We start from the raw sequence: 16539 nt of genomic DNA on the forward strand, positions 1-16539 counted from the left end.
TTCCTGATGTGCTTGTGTTATAAAGCAGTTGTCGGTAGGTTGTGTTGGTCTTTATTTCCCAGTAAGTGATAGGACAGGAGGAAGTGGACTGGAGGGGGAGTTTAGTTTGGATATTAAGGAAAATTTATTTGCCAGATGGTTGTCAAGCACTGGCACAGCTGCCCAGGGCAGTGGTGGAGTCACCATCCCTGGAGGGATTTAAAAGATGTATAGATGTGGCACTTGTGGACATGGGTTAGTGGTGGCCTTGGCAATGCTGGACTCTGTGATCTTGGTGGTCTTTTCCAATCTGAATAATGCAGTGTGAGTTTGCACACTTGGTGATGATGATCCAACATGTATCAAGAGCATGGGAACCAATAAATCTGTGACTGCTTGTGTTTTCTGATGAAGTGCTGAGCCCAGTTCCCATTTAGGTAGTAAAACCAGACTAAATTTCATAGATTTTCTCAGTGTTGGGTTGTTTTTTTTTTTCAGTCCACAGCCAAGTTCCAACATCCAGAATTGTGCTTAGTGTTGGGTTTGACCGAGATCTTAAAATGACAGAGCAAAACCATCCTGCTGTTATGACTGATTTAGGATAGGAAATGAAGTACAGAATTTGGGCATGGGTAGGTAGGGTTTGAGGGCTTCAGTGAAAACTCACCACAAGTTTACGTGAAAAACTGTTGATTCTTTCCTAGAACTTGAGTTAAGGTTTAATTTTGTACCAATGCTGTGAGCTCAGGCAATGTTCTTTATAGGTTTCATTATAAAGCACTTCTCAGTAGGTGTCTTTTAGAGGGTTTTGAAGGGATAAAAATTATTATAGAGAGTCTTGGCTGAACCAAAAAAACCCCAGTTTTCTGAGCAGCACAGCTTTTTATCTAAGTCAGGGCTGCAGGCTGGAAATACATATTTTGGTCACCAAAGTAAATTTGAAGGGAGATGAATTCATTCATTGCAAATGAAGGTGCAGATGCTTTTAGAATCTGACCAAATATCGGTAAATAAAAGCATCATCTTCGTCCTTACAGACTTCTGAATATGGATTTCATATAGAGTGGAAGGGTTGAACACCAGAAGTGCAATAATAATAATAAAAAAAAAAACACAACACCACCCCCACTCTTCACACCCCCCTCTTCCCAGCTGTCGAGCTCAGTGAATTTCACACCATGGTTGCAAGGCCAGAATGATTATGAATTAGGGTTAGCACAAAATCTAGCTATTTGAAAATTTTTACAGCATTTTACTGTAATGGAGAGGCTGGAATTTCTCCGAAAGACAAATCTGAAATAATGCACGAGAGCAGGGAGGGTCACACTTCGAAAACGCAATTCATTGTGACAGAAAATGGGATTTTTAAGCTTGTCTTTCAAATAGACCAAATTGTGCCTTGTCTCCCTGCACTTTGCCATTTGAATTCTCATCTGCTCTTCACTCCTTCATGCTATGTCTGCATCCCTGGGTGCAGTACATTAAAAATCTTTCATGTAATCAATGTTTTTTGACTACTGGTTGATTTTTGACCTTCATTCTGAGTGTCCTTGGGCAAGGCCCCAGGCTGTCATGACCAAATTCACAGGAGGTGCGGGATATGGTGAGCTTTTTTAAAATACTGCACAATGAAGAGGCTCTCTGAGGGAGTATCTTTATTGTGGTGAAAGTAATACACCAACTTTTAACTGTGATTGCAGCTTCAACATAGCTGACTCTAGTTAGCCCAAGGCTATAACATACTGCATTTTAGGATTGTAGCATAACCATTAATGGGAATTTGTTTAGAAGGGGTGTGTATACCTGAAGGAAGAAGTCCATAAAAAATTAAAGCCTCCTGCTTACGATGTGCTTGGTATGTGCTGTTATCTTTGAGCTAACTTAAACTGGGTGCTACAGGTGAGAGCAGCACAGCAGTTCTCTAAATAAGTCGCTTCAGCCTTGAAAGCTATATTTGATAAGCTTTTGCTGGCCCCAGTGGTGTGCAGCTGGTTCCTACAAATGAGTTTTCATCTGTGTGCTCAGTGATTTACAGCTCTTTGAGTTCGGAGCAGTGTCTCTGCTTTAGGGATGGCAGAAGATATGTGGCTTTCAAATATCCTTACAGAAAGTAGAATTTAATGAAAAAATTTACAGTAATTGGTGATAAAGGTAACGGTCCAGTTCCAGGTCCTCAGTGCATGACCACTCGCTCTGGCCAGTGTCGCCTTTCCTTATATTGGCAACTTTCTTTTCACATAAAAAGAGGGCAGATTTAGATTAGATATCAGGAAGAAATCCTTCCCTGTGAGGGTGGTGAGGCCCTGGCACAGGTTGCCCAGAGAAGCTGTGGCTGCCCCATTCCTGGAAGGGTTCCAGGCCAGGTTGGACAGGGCTCTGAGCAACCTGGGCTAGTGGAAGGTGTCCCTGCCCATGGCAGGAGGTTGGAATAAGATAATTCTTAAGGTCCCTTCCAACCCAAACTATTCTATAACTGCGATTCTCTAATATATAATAATACACTTTTTAAAGACCATTTCTATTCATGGCAGTATTAAGAGGTATTGTGTCAAAGAACAAATTCTTTTATTGCTGCAAAAGGAGTATTTATAGAAATAAGCTCCATGCCAGTCTCAGCTCCCTGCTTGCTGCCCTGTTTTAAAGGAGGTGTGAGAGCTGTGAATGCATCCTTCAGGGTTTCAGGAAAGCATTGATACTTCAGTTGGCTGTGCCAGAACACCTCAGTGTATGTTAAGATTTAGTAACATCCCCTGCAGACAAGTCAGAGTTCCCCAAGAAATGCCAAATGGAAACCAAAACCATTGTAAAGGCAGGAAAAAAAAAAAGCATGATTACCATCACATATCTAACAACCTATCTTAATTTCCCCAAGAAAACTGTAGTGGGTTGGTGGCTTTTCTTCTTCCCACTCCTTTTGGCACAGCATGTTCTCCTGGGACCGTGGACAGGAAAACTGTTGTGTTCCACGCAGGAATCTATTATCCTGCTCTAATTATGCTCAGTGTGGCAGCTACTACTCTTAAGAACATGCTACACTCATGGTGTAAACAATTACAGGAATTTAGCTTTTAATTTATTTGCCCTCCCATTTGGAGAGAACACTTATTGTGATTTCATACAATAAAACCAACTATGTGAGCGTTCACAGAGGTGATTTTCTAAATTTAAGATTTCCTTTGAATCTGTTCTTATCACAGATAGATTGGATTACTATGGGCTGTGTCAGCATGAGTCACTTGTAAGTGCCTGTTAATCCAATAAACCTGAGCGGTTTCTTATGGAAATACTATTTTCTGATTTCTATTTATATGGTGGTCCTGGCCTTGTTGAATCCACACTGACTTCACTGGAAATATCTCTTTGGAAAAAAACTGGTATAATTTCATGTGTTAATGGAAATTGCAGCGAAGCAGTAAAATGAAAAAACAGCCTCAAGTAATTAATAAATGGTTTAGAAGTTCTTTGTGTCAACTTTATTAGGTATTTTGTAACGATACTGCCCGAAACTAAAAATAATCATCCTCAGAGGAGGTTGTTTTATTGTGGTGGGTTTTTTTCAGTTATTAATATTGTTTTACTCTCCATATCATGTTTTCATACTATACTGCAAGTTGTTTTCTTTCTGTTGTTGCCACTGCCCTACTCAGTGATGGTGGTTGCATCACCCTGGGCTTTAATTTCCCACCCATAACATACTCAATTACTGAAAACTAAACAGTTAAGAAAAGAAAAGTAGCTGGTTTAAAATCTTAGCTTAAGCCTTTTTGTGTTTTACTTGTGCAGCAACTGGTATTCAGTGGCAGCACAAGGCAAAAGCTTTGCCTTTGGAATATTTGCCTAAAATAAGAAGAAAAAAATTAGGATAAGGAATGTTTTTCTACCCTGAGATCCAATGTGCTTCTGAACCAGAGAAGGTCTAAACACTCCTAAAAGCTGGCTGGTAAAACTGGTCCTTCTTCAAGCTAGAAAGTGCAGAATATAAAGATTTATGTTATACGTTGGGAATTTCTAGTGCTGAGGTGGGGGAAAAAAATGCATTTACTGGAAATAGTTTGACAGAATTCAGCATTTGTAACACGTGCAACAGTGCTGCTACTGTAAGGCACCACAATTTTCATAATCTTAAATTTACATGCATGTACCAAGTTTCCAAATATCTTCCTCCTCTCTGTCTCCGCCGCTGAATTTTCTCATGCGTGGTATGAGGGATGGGATGCTGAAAATCCCTGGATTTTTGACGTGTTAAGACAGACTTCTGTAGATGTTGACTGCCTACATGATGACACATGGAATGTTTATTGAGCCTGTGCAGTAAATGCTGCTGAGGGAGCTGGATCTGTAGTGGAGGGGATGAGAAATTATAAATCATGATCTCTGGCGTTTTGCAGAGGCAGCTCAAGACTTTGAGGTTGAGATTTCAGATCTGTTAGTGATAGTAGTTTATTGGTAGCTACTTCAGATCCTAATCAGTTGAGATTTCAGCTAATTTTACCAGCTAAGCAGATGTCCTGGTCTAGTGGAAGGTGTCCCTGCCCATGGCAGGGGTTTGGAACTGGATGACCTGTAAGGTCCCTTTCAACCCAGATCAGATTCTCTGATCTCTCCAGAGATACTTAAAGGAGTACAGAGGCTACATAGAGACCTGAGGGTTAACAATGTCTAGAGTAAAAGCACAAGAGAAAAGGGAAAAAAAAGCTGTGCATCATGTTGGTATATTAAATTTAAGTAATTTGAAAAGTAGAAACAAGGACGCAATTTAAAACTAATGTAAAAGCATATTAGAATCATAGGATGGTTTGGGTTGGAAGGGACCTTGAAAATTGCCTTATTCTGTTCTTATTAATGGGCAGGGACACCTTCCATTAGACCAGGTTGCTCCAAGCCCTTTCCAACCTTGCCTTGAACACTTCAGGGGTGGGGCATCCACAGCTTCTCTGGGAAACAATTAGATAGGGATTATGTAAAAATCTAAAGTAAAAAGACATGGGTAACCAGCATTAATAGGAGACATGAAAAGACCTTGTAAATACATTGGAAGTTGGAGGGAGTCCAGGGAAAATGCAGGTCTCCTCCTTAGCAGAGTGATGATAATAAATAAGAGATACCACACTGAATAAACTGCTGGGCGTAATTGTCTAAAGGAACCAAAATCCCTTTGGACTCACTGTGGGAATAATTTTGGTAATTAACAGGTCTCATTTGAAAGCAGTGTATTGTGATTTTTCCCATCTGAGACCAGTGCAGACTTTGGCATTTTACTGGTAAGCAGGATGTTTAGGCAGGCTGACTGAGAGGGTCAGAGGCAAAATTTCTTCAAACATCAATACTTCAAAAAGCAAGAATTTAAAAGCATTTATATAAGTATATTCACTGCTGTGGATTGGACAGTTTAGGTAAGGCCAAATCACTGTATCTGATCCAAATGGGCTGTGTAGGAAAAAGAGCAGTGGATGGATGGATGCTGAGTGTAAAGTTGTGGTCTGAAACCTGCTTAGAGCTCTTTCCTTTAAAGTCAGGAGTTGCTAAGACTTCCTGATCCCAGGGCTTTTCTGGGGGAATATGAGACAATAAAAATTCTGGTCTTAAGAGGAGGGATTTTTTTAAATTTCTTTGTGGTCAGCAATGTGGTGCACATTACCAAGAAGTTCTGTTCCCTTCCAAACACAGACAGTAACCATAAAACCAGAAATAGGGATTTTTTTTTTGTGGTCTGTGACACAAAATACTCCCAGAGAGGTATTCAGTGGCAAAAGAGGACTCTCACCCCAGGTATGTGAATAAGGCTGAGCTTACCCAGTAGGTTTTCTGGTTTGTATGGAATCATAGAATGGTTTGAATTGGAAAAGATTTCTAAGATCACCAAGTCCAACCATCAGCTTGAAAGCACCACCATGTTCGCTACCAAACCACGTCCTCAAGTGCCATATCCACGTGTTTTTGGGCACTTCCAGGAATGGTGACTCCACCACTTCCCTGGGCAGCCTGTTTGATGCTTGACCACTCTTTCCATGAAGAAATTTTTCCTGATATCCAGTCTAAAGCTTCCTTGTTACTACTTGAGACCATCTCCTTTTGTCCTGTTGTCCTCTTGCCTTGTTCATCCTTCAGCGAGAGTATCTGTCCCGTTTGTTATCCTGGGAATGTCTGTATGGAGTCCTTCCTGGACCTGAAAAAGGGGATCCAGTCATACCTTGTGTGTTGGTTTTCATGGCACCTTCAGGGTCTCTCTCCTGCTACATGTGGATAAACTTTCCTGCAGGCAAGGTTGACATTAACCTGTTCAGCTCCAGGTACAATCAGGCGAGCAGGAAACTCAGGCTGAACAGAAAATGCTTGGGGAAGCAGTAAACATTTCGCTGATGGAGTATTTGGAATATGTATTGAGGGTAGAGCTTGGTCCTTAATTTAAGTTTTCTGGATGAGGTCAGTTGAAGGACAAAGCTCATGGTAGGTCAGGTGGAGAGAGGAAGCCTTGCAGCAAATATTTTTATGTACAGAGCTCCAGCCTGTACATGCTGGGGCTGTTCAGCACCTACGAGGGAGGGCTTAGCCTGCTCTGCAGTCTGAGATTTCTCACTCTGCTCCCAGGAAGAACATGCTGAGGGTACCTTTTACCAGCATTACATATTCTAAAATTAAAGGTTCAGTTAATAAGTCACTTTAACAACAACAGCAACAACAAAATTACAGTCTGTTCCTTGGGCTTTGTGCAAAACTAAGTGCTGCATACTCAAATGGAATTATATATTTTCTTCTGGGAGCGAGAGATCCAATTTCTGTGCCATTTTACGAGATAGGTTTGGTACTGGCTGTTTATCAGACACTGAGAGCACTGCAGAGAGGGAAGGGGGTGGAAGAAAATAAAACCAAAAAGTAGTAGCAGAAGATGCTTTAGTAGTTAAGTACTTCTTTTGTAGGAGAATTGTTTCCAGGACAACAAGGTTGATGGAGTTATAAAGTGAGTGTGTGTTTCCTTTCCTTTTCTACTTGTTACTAATCAGTGAGGTAGGAAAACCTCTCTCTGGACCCGAGTTGTTACATCAGTTGATTTTAGTCTGTCCTGGCTGTTTTCAGCTATTTAGGAGATACCTGGTATGCAAGAAATCATATTTGCCTTGTTGTTTCTTAAGATCACACAGTATTTTAAAAAATCAAAATCTGGACCTTGAACAGCTCTGTTTGGTATTTATTTTGGTGTATTTGTTTTTCAGAGAAATAAAACAGCTTTGTGCTTTAAGTTTCAAGCTCATCTCGCTGGTGGGATGCGAGTTTCTTTCACTGTTTGCACAGAATTTTTTCTCTGTTGATATAATACATATTTTTTTGTATATACTAATGATATACTGTCATGCAAATGAATTTGGAATAAATTAGAGTATTAATTTTCTCCTAGAGTATATTCAGCTGTAGGACTCCATTGTGAGATCTATTTTCAACTGGAGTTTGGAATTTGGAATAAGAAGGCACTGAATTAAATGTAGTTGCCAATTTTAAAGGGGCACAGCTCGCATAAAATCACACCCATCTCCAAAATATGTTGATCTATTTAAAATCTGGAGGAGTATGATGAAATCTGTACTTGTGTGGTTTTCCTTTGTATATTTGATTGTACTCTGAGCTTAATTTTTTTCTGGATTGTTTTTTTCCTGCACAACATTTTGAGAAAGAAACGTCTTTTTTTAAAAAAAAAAAAAAACCACAAATATTGGCTGTGCATTTTACAGGCAAAAAAATAACAAAAATAGTGGCCAGGTCATTAGTGAAAAACACACTTTGTAAAACTCTATTGTTGTGCTAAATTAAATAGCTTAAAGTTTCATGGTGCCCCTTATAAAGGAGTTCGATGATTTCATACCCCCTAATGATACATGTATTTATTTCATATTGAGATTTTAGGACTCAAGATTAAGAAAGCACTTCTCATACATAGTTGTCTGATGAGTTAATGAGATAACTGTCTTCCTTCTGAAGGCATCGGGGTTCTGCTGATGCTGGAGGTTGGGTGCCACGTGCCAACATCTGTGTGATCACTTTGTGAACAATTAAGTTTTATTCTTTGGATTTGTTTTTCCGTCCAGTTCTATGATCCTTTTATTGATTTGGGGGGGAAAGCAGTATGACGTGGCATGAAAACTACCACGCTCAGGTGACTGATTACTGCACCATCTCCATATCCTAGGGCTTTCTAACTTCTTGGGAAGGGGAGTGAAGCAGTTTGACAAATCCATGTTGGCATTTACTTGTTGCTTTGTTATTCCTTCCTGGCTGCAAAGCAGAGCCAGAATTCTTTCTGCCTGGTGTCCTCCTCTTTCCATCTCTCTCTCTTTTTTTTTTTAATAGTCTCTTTTTTTTTTTTTCTTGAAAATTACCATTTTCAGCAGAAGAAGAACAGCCCTAACCTTGAGTGATGAGATGTCTCTGTGCTTCATTTTCCAGTACGTCCCCAGTTACTTAGTTTTTCCATTATCTGGAGCATACCAGTTCTTCATGGAGGTTTGAGTACTTCTTCCAGGTCGCTACTTGGCCTAGTAAGGGAATGAGGAATTTTTTTGCAGCTTCTACTGGAAGTTTACTAATTATGTGGTTAAATGGAGAATGTAGCATCAGAGCATTCTTTTTCAGGACAATGCCCTCATAACTCTACTTAGGAGATTTTTGTGTGTGGTTTTTTGGTTGCTTGCCTTTATTTTTTTTTGTTTCAATTCCCAGTAAGGTATGGATATACCTTCTCTATTTCCACAGGTAATCCAAAGTACAAAGCAGGACATAATGGCCAACCCCTTCAATATTCAGCTCCCACTGAAGTGTTTTACAGTGCCTGAAAGTTTGGGCAACCAGATACGACCCCAAACCAAGGGCAGGTCATCACCTTTCTGAATTAGGTGCTGAAGGCCAACAAGGAGCAGTCACAGATCTAGCAAGACTGCAAAGATATCTTTGAGCAATTAGATATTTTCTTTTTATTTGTTTATTCATTTTCTCTATGGCTACGAGGAATTTCTTTGGTCAACTCTGCAGTAGGTTTTGGGATTTATTTCTAGTTCTTCAGTGTTATGCTCTAGTCACCAGGCAGTCTCCATGGTTCATCTTGATAGAGCTGTGTCATGTAGCAGAAATACTCTGGCAATCAAAATCAGAGAAACAGAAAAGGAAGGAGGGAAATATTTTCCAGTGTTGACTGAAAGCAAACAGTAAGCTTCAAGCATTAATTAACAATGTAATGAGAAACTTCAGTTCAAGTAAGTACTTTTTTTTTTTTTTTTTTAACAGAATTTGTCTTCTTTCTTGTGTTGCAGAAAAAGGAGCGGTGGCTGAGTTGTACAAGTGAACCAGGACAATCCAAAACGTAAGTCAAAGAAGGATGTTCATCTTCCTCTTTTATAGGACTGTAGGTCAGTTGTTCTCTAAGACATCCATTTAATTAAAAAGGCAATTAGCTTTCCTCGTTTCCCAGACTCTGAGTGCAGTTTGTAGAACTGCCTTGAGTTCCCTGGTTTGGAACCACGTGGCTCGGGGTGAAGTTGCATGAGGTGGATCACTTTTCTCCTTTTGTCATCACTGTGTCAAGGCATAAAGGAGTTCAGGGTTGGGTTGTGTGCTTGCAAAATTACTGCTGTTGTAGCTGCTGTGGTCCAAGGATGTGGAGAGGAGAGGTTTGAAGGCAGGAAGGGCTGGAAAGGGATTTTGGGCTCCAAAACTTTGTATCAGCTGGTGTGAGAAAACCTTAAACCTTCCTTTCAGGCTGCTGTATTTTGACTATTTTGGAATACATTATAAACATTTACTTGAGTATTGTAAGTGTTCATGGTTTGATGGGGTTTTGAGAAACCTGGTCTAGTGGAAGGTGTCCCTGCCCATGGAACTGTAGATGCTCTTTAAGGTCCATTCCAACCCAGACCATTCTGTAGTTCTCTGGTTTAGCACAAGAATTTTTTCCATTTTGGTCAAGAAAGCAGCATGTTTTTCCGTGGTGTTTTGCATAGCAAGCCTCATAGATCATCTCTCTGATTCATTTGTAGTAGACAATGGCAAATTTTAAAGAGAGATGCTTTTAACTGTCTTGAACAGAGCATGTTCTGTGCGACAACAACATCTACATTGCAATTGTAATAACAAAACCCAAGATGATTCTGAATTTGGTTTCACACCAGCTAACAAGTGGACTCATTAAAAGGTGGTGTGAGGTTTTCTGTGTATTGTTGACTCAACTCTAAAACATCTATAACTCTGCAAAATGTGTCTCAGCTTGTTTACTAAGCGATAAGTATATTTTTAACGCATAGGTTTTGAAATTATTGGTGACTCCAGTTTGTCAAACAGCCTTTGTGGGGTGCTTTAGTTATTTCTGTATTACTTATATATGAACACCATTTTAATTTATACCTGTGTCTCTTTGTCTGAAAAGTTTTAAGTTATTCTGCAGGCTTGGTTTTTATAGACATTCAGTGTTAAGAAAAAAAAAAAAGGGCAGTAGAACATGTGTCAGGCATCTGCAATTCCTTCAGCATCATGTTTTCCACACTGATTTAATAACTATTGAGTCTCCTCAGATGTCCTTGTTTCCAAGACCTGTTTTATGGTAATAAATCATCTTGGCTGTAAAATTCTTGAAATGATTCAGTAGGGAGACCGTTTCCTTAGCACATTCCCTGAGAGATCATAGATAAAAATGTGGAAAAGTCTTTAACCTGGTTGACTTTTCCCCTGCAATACGTGTGGTCAGTGCTGGAAGCGATAACGAAATCACCAACATTTGTTCTGGTGAACTGCTGTTGTCCAGTTTTATTTCCTGGTTATTTACAGTGATTTTTCTGTTAAGAGATCCTAAATTACTTGGAGAAATGCCAAGCCAGGTAAAGAATAAAAGCTGTGGGATGGTGGGATGCGACTTTCCACTTAAAAAAAGGTCTGACTCAAAATTCATATTAAAAATACCGATGAAATTACCAGAGGCATCCTTAATATCCTTATCAATTTCCACATGAGGGTGGGGATGGTGCAGTCCTTGGGGCAGAGTGTGATCTAAAGAATTCTCAGGCATGCGAGGATGGTTAAGTTGTGATACCTGATCCGTCACTTTCTGGAGGGTGGTCAGGCATTACATAACCTGTGGGGGCTTTTTGACACCTGGAAAAGGCTGTTTAAATTGGGCATGACTTACTGGGAACAGGTAAGAAAGGAATTCAGCCAAGTGTCCATAAGGAGTTCTACGTATTAGGTCTCCAAGGCAATCCGTTACGTTGTTCAGCTGGAATGCCACATGTGCAAAGAAAAGGGAGTTGGGTTTTTGACCAAAACTCTCTGCACAGCTGGAATTCCAGGTTAAAAAACCGGGCTAGAGAGGGATTCAGGGAGAGATGACATCCCTTCATCTTAAAGTTTGTATCTTCGTGAATTACCGCTGTTTTCCTTGTGTGGTGTTTTCCAAGTTGAGCATCAAATACGGTTGCCCGGAGAGGTTGTGGACTCCCCATCCCTGGAAGTGTCAAGGCCAGGTTGGATGGGGCTTGGAGCAACTTGGTCTAGTGGAAGGTGTCCCTGCCCATGGCAACGGGTTAGAACTGGATGGTCTTGAAGGTCCTTCCAACCCAGACCATTCTGTGATAATGGAATCGTCCTTTAGGTTGTTTCGCTGTCAAGGAAGCAGTAAATTCTGGGATTAGTTCTTCCATGGGCATTTCCTTAAAATAATTGTGTTCTGGGATTCTTGATTCTCTTTCCTGCCTCAGGACAGTAAATAAAGCTTTGCATCTAGCCCAAGATTTGTAGCAGGTTAATGTATTAAATTAGATTAAATCTCTTGCATTTGTTTTGGAAAAGGAAATCTTGTATTCTTACAGGCCTCACCTGCCAAACAGAGATTTCTGTTTAAACTGTGCATTTTAATCAGATGCTTCTACTGCAAGGCATAAACCTTAGGTTTTTCAATTGTATACTTTAAATAATGATCTGAAATAGCTTTTGTTGTAGTCATGATAGTAGTCTCTGCTCAAAAGGTGGGCTCCAAGATTCCATCTGCCCTGCAGGATCTTGGCAAGAATATATTGTGTCATGTCAGTGTATCCGTCCCAGTTCATGTCTTAGAGATAAAAGGGGTAATACCAGGCACACAGACATGTTTAGGGTTGGTAGAAAAATTTCCTGTCACAGTCCTGTTTAAATGGTTGGTTGTGTGAAGATGGAGGGTGGTCTTAAGAAGGGCCCAGATCATTAGAAGCTTTCTGCTGGCTGGCTAAGAGCTCTGCCAACTCATGTTCCTTCCACAGAGTTGCTCTGTCAGTTGTGTTTGTCCCGTGTACCTGTGAAATGAGGGCACCACGGCTGCTTCAACTTTCAGGCACAATATTAATATTTTAACTCTTTAGCAGTATCTCACCTCAAGAGACAGCCCACTCCTTGCCCATCTGTGAGCAAATAGGTGACTTGGAGCATACTGCCCTTCACTCTGAATGACAGAGAGAGTTTGAAGAGAAAAGGACAGGCAGCAAGGGTAAATTTTCCTCTTCAGATATCCCTTTGCTTCTGAGAAGGTCCAAAGGCATGGATGGCATAAAAAGAGACAAACCCCAAAGAGGTCAGTGTTGTTGGAAGTGTGGGGAGTAGCCATTCCCACAGGTAGTGGGTATTCAAAAGAAAACTCTCCATCTGACGGTGCTGTCTTGTGGATGACTTAGAAACATGAAAAACACAACTTGGTTTTAAAAGAGGGCTTTTAATTTATGTCAGATGTGAAAGTACCTGTAAGTTTGATGTGTGCTTTGCAGAAAGTGAGGAGCATGCTAAGATTAGTTTTTAGATTTCCATTTTGTGACTTGCCTCTGTGGCTTGACATAGAAAACTCTGGCACCACCATTAACACTGAGAAATTCTGGTGTGTCTTTTGTAGAAACCATCGTTGTGCCACACAAGTAGGAGCTGTGTGCTGAAGTGGTCTGTGTTACTCACTGCATTTCACAGGGCTAAGAAATGGTCTTTCAGTGTTTTGGATAATTGTTTGATCTCTGCCTGCAGTGAAATGTATCTAGAGCTGAACAGATAATACATAAAATACATTGTACATTATGTTAATTCAGCAAATGGAAGCATCATAAATATATATATTTAGCTGCATCTTAGCACTGTTAATTTTCATATGGTTTCCAAGCAGTCTTTTCTCTCCTCGTAAGATAAAAAATGAGTGCTAGTTCAAACCTGTATTCAGTGTGCCTACCGGAAAAAGAATTTGCCTTTAAATAAAAATTTAGGACTTTTTTTTTTTTTCCCCCTGTTTTCTTGGTTCTGAAATACTAAATCCTTTTATACTGTATGTGTCCAGAAGAGGAGATAATGGGTGAGGTACCACATCAAGAAAAAAAAAAATCTGTGGAGCTCAGAGTTAACACTTAAAGCTACGTGGAAAATCTTTCTGGAGTGCAAAATAGGATTTAAGTTTTTTAAAATGAAAGGATGGTAGGACACAGAGATGGAGTCTGGAAATCTGTGTGCTGTTTGTGCTTCTCATCTGTTGCATAAGCTTGGACAAGCTGCTTTGCATTTTCCTGCTTCGCTTCCCCTGTCTGAGATCTGTGTGTTTTGCTTGCTGTTGGGAAAGCACTTCAAAATCTTCAATTAGTATTATCGTGGACTTCTCTAAGCTTACTTCAAATCCATTTCCTCCTCACTCTTGCCTTTCTAAAGACAAGAATAAATAGATTTTTTTTTTTTTCAAATGGCATCGATTGACTGCTATTCTGCAGCTGCTTAAGGTAGAATTCAACTGGTGCTTTCTGTTGTCTGAGCATCCACTGAGCAGCTCCAAATCAAGAGTCCTGTTGGGTACATCGTGTCTCTAATTCTGTCAGGGATGTGGTCTCCCAGGAGGTACTTCCTTCTTGTTTTTAATCAGCAGCCTGGAGTTTCCAAACCTCCTGGAGTAACAGACCTTTGTAGGCGGCTTTACATTCCCATTAGCTGATCTTACACATAAATCAGCTGGATCTTGGAGCATTGTGGATGGGTGGCTGACCCAGGTGACACTGGAAATACAGTTTGTATCACCAGAAATCACTGTCAGGCTACAGATGTACTCTGCAGGGTCCTCTGGTGTGTGGCACAGCATTCCTGAACACCTCATCACCTCCTGGCCCCCGGAGGTGAGGGGCCGATGGACCAAACTGGGGCACAGCAAGTGTGAACCTCAGTGCAGGGAGTTCTTGTCTGAGGTGCTGCTGCTCCTGCAAATGCAAGAAGTGAATTCAGGCAGGAATTTACACTGTGTGGGTGCAGTGGTTAACCAGGAAAATACATCGATCCTGCGCAGCCAAGTGCTCCAGAAATAGTTTAGTTTATAGAGTTAAATCACCGCACTAAGAAGAAACCACTCTCCAGTGAAACATCCGTGCCCAGAAGCAGCTGCCACACTGCTGGGCAGCTTTGCATTCTCCATTAATGTTACCAGTGTTCTGGCAAGGATCCCACGTAGGGAGCTGAGGAAGTGGATGGTATAAAAGCAGAACTCTTTGGGCTTTTTGTTCTGCCTCGATCCGTCAGCCCTTCCTGCGACTGTGCTGTGACAGAGCATCTGCATTCCACGTCTGGGGACACAAGGAGAGTGAACTCCTGAAGGACGTTTGCTGATCCCTGTGCTTTGGTTCAGGGGTGTGAAAAGCCCTGCAGGCTGTACACAAGCGAACTGTAATTTATTTTAATTAAATACAATAGCTGCACACACACTGCAGAAGGGATAAGACAGGGATTCCCCACCTCTGATTTATCGTCTTGCTGCTTGGATTTCTTTGCTATTGTCTTCCCACTCGCAGATTTATGTGGAGATGTCTCATCCTCTCCCTCCTGTGCTGTTAGCATTGGCATCTGTCTTTTGAAATACAGCAAATTTTCTGAGATTTTTCAGTTGTTGAGAAGCCTTTCCTGCTGTATGATAGCGGAGGCATCCCTACCCTTCCTGACACACACACCCCTATGCAACGTTTATTTTAAATAGAGAGCTACAGGAAGCAAAATCCTGATCCCTTGGGAGCCTTCTCATAGCTGATTTTCATTTTTTGAATGAGGGAGCTGGGAGTACCCACCCTGGGGCTGGCAGGCAGCCTGGCAGGAAGCCGGACAGACTGGCCTGCTGGCCAATCTTGTTGCCTTTTATAGAGCTTTTTTGGTGAAATCAGCACATTTCCATGCAATCAGTGCTTTGCAGTGTAAAATTGTTCTGTGTTTGGAAGGTTTTTGAGCGGCTCTGGTTTTAGATTGCAGCTTGTGACTTTGGGAAATGGTTGACTAATTTTAATAATTACTGGAGATGGTTTTGTGAGAAGAGATATTAGGTTTCTGGGGAAGAAAATCCTCTTGGAAGGATGTTCTTCATCCAGTGTGAGAGATTGCCTGATGCATGTCACTGTTCAGGGAGGTGAGTTGGCTGGCAAGGGCCTTACATTCCCCATCCACAAGTCTTACACAACAGGAACTGTTTCTGATAAAATTGCTGCCCAGTGTTTTCCCTTTTCTTAAAACGGCTTATTTGGGGGAAATCCAAATCATGTAGGACCTGGATCTCCCACCTCTTTTGGCAGGGCAAAGTGATAGCAGTCAGTGGGGAAATAAAACCTGGGAGAAGGGATGGAAACCTTTAGGTCTGGAGGACAGTGTGTAGCTGCATTCCATCTACACAGCCTGGAGCTCAGTCAGGACTCCTCCCTTGGGCCATGGAAGGGTTGGGAGGAAGCTGAACCTGCATTCCCAGGGTACTTTACTGCTGCTGAACAAGGTTGGCATTTCCTGGACTTCTTGAGCCTCTGATGTAAAACCCCTCAAATCCACCGGCACAGCAGAACCATCCGTCTGGCACTTCAGATACCTCAGGCTGATCTTGAATGTGTTTTCCCTCTTAATTCCCTTTCAGTAAATTAATCTACCTCCTTGGAAGGTTCTTTGCATTAGGAAGCATTGCGAGGCTGTGAGTTTACAATGAATCACCAATTAGCAGTTCTGTGGAAATAATTTCAAGTAAAATCAAACTTGGTTTAAGTAGCTGCTGCTTTCAGAGGGAACCTGAATGTGACCTGGATTGTCCAAAGCAACTCCTGTTGTAGTGGCCTCTGAGTATGTCCTTAGAACAGATCTGATGTTTACACAAACATTACAGATCGTCTGTGTAATTTTACATGGACCACTCTTAAATGGAATGCACTAGGGAAAGATATATTTGAAAATGCAAAAGACTTTTTGTTTGTACGTTTGGGGTGTTTTTGTTGGCTTTTGGAGCTCCAGTATTTGCACAGTCGCTGTGTGAAAGCTGAATGCATAAATCCCATTGGAGGGGAACCCACACGATAACCAAGAGCACCAGTAAAAAAGTAAATAAGGAAACTCTCCCATTGTGTAATTAGTCTGAATAGGTTTGCTGGGTTCTTGTGTGCATGGATTGTAACTTCACAAGATCCCATCCAGATACAGAATAGATAAGTAGTTCCTAAGAATAAAACTTGTATAATAGGAACATTTGGCCTTTGTATCCAGAGGCTAAATTGGTTGAACAAACATCAAATATTGACCTGCAAACTGGTTTTT

At 41.0% G+C, this 16539-nt stretch overlaps 1 long non-coding RNA gene across 2 annotated transcripts in view; it reads left to right on the top strand.

Annotated features, from left to right (window-relative positions):
* LOC116786718 overlaps window positions 1–16539 on the top strand; it is a 118992-nt gene that overhangs the window by 52071 nt on the left and 50382 nt on the right. For both annotated transcript variants that reach the window (XR_004357049.1, XR_004357048.1), the window contains exon 3: window positions 9276–9325. This is a non-coding gene — a long non-coding RNA (uncharacterized LOC116786718). The remainder of the gene's footprint in view (window positions 1–9275; window positions 9326–16539) is intronic.

This window comes from Chiroxiphia lanceolata, chromosome 5, assembly GCF_009829145.1.
Source record: "Chiroxiphia lanceolata isolate bChiLan1 chromosome 5, bChiLan1.pri, whole genome shotgun sequence".
NCBI lineage: Eukaryota > Metazoa > Chordata > Aves > Passeriformes > Pipridae > Chiroxiphia > Chiroxiphia lanceolata.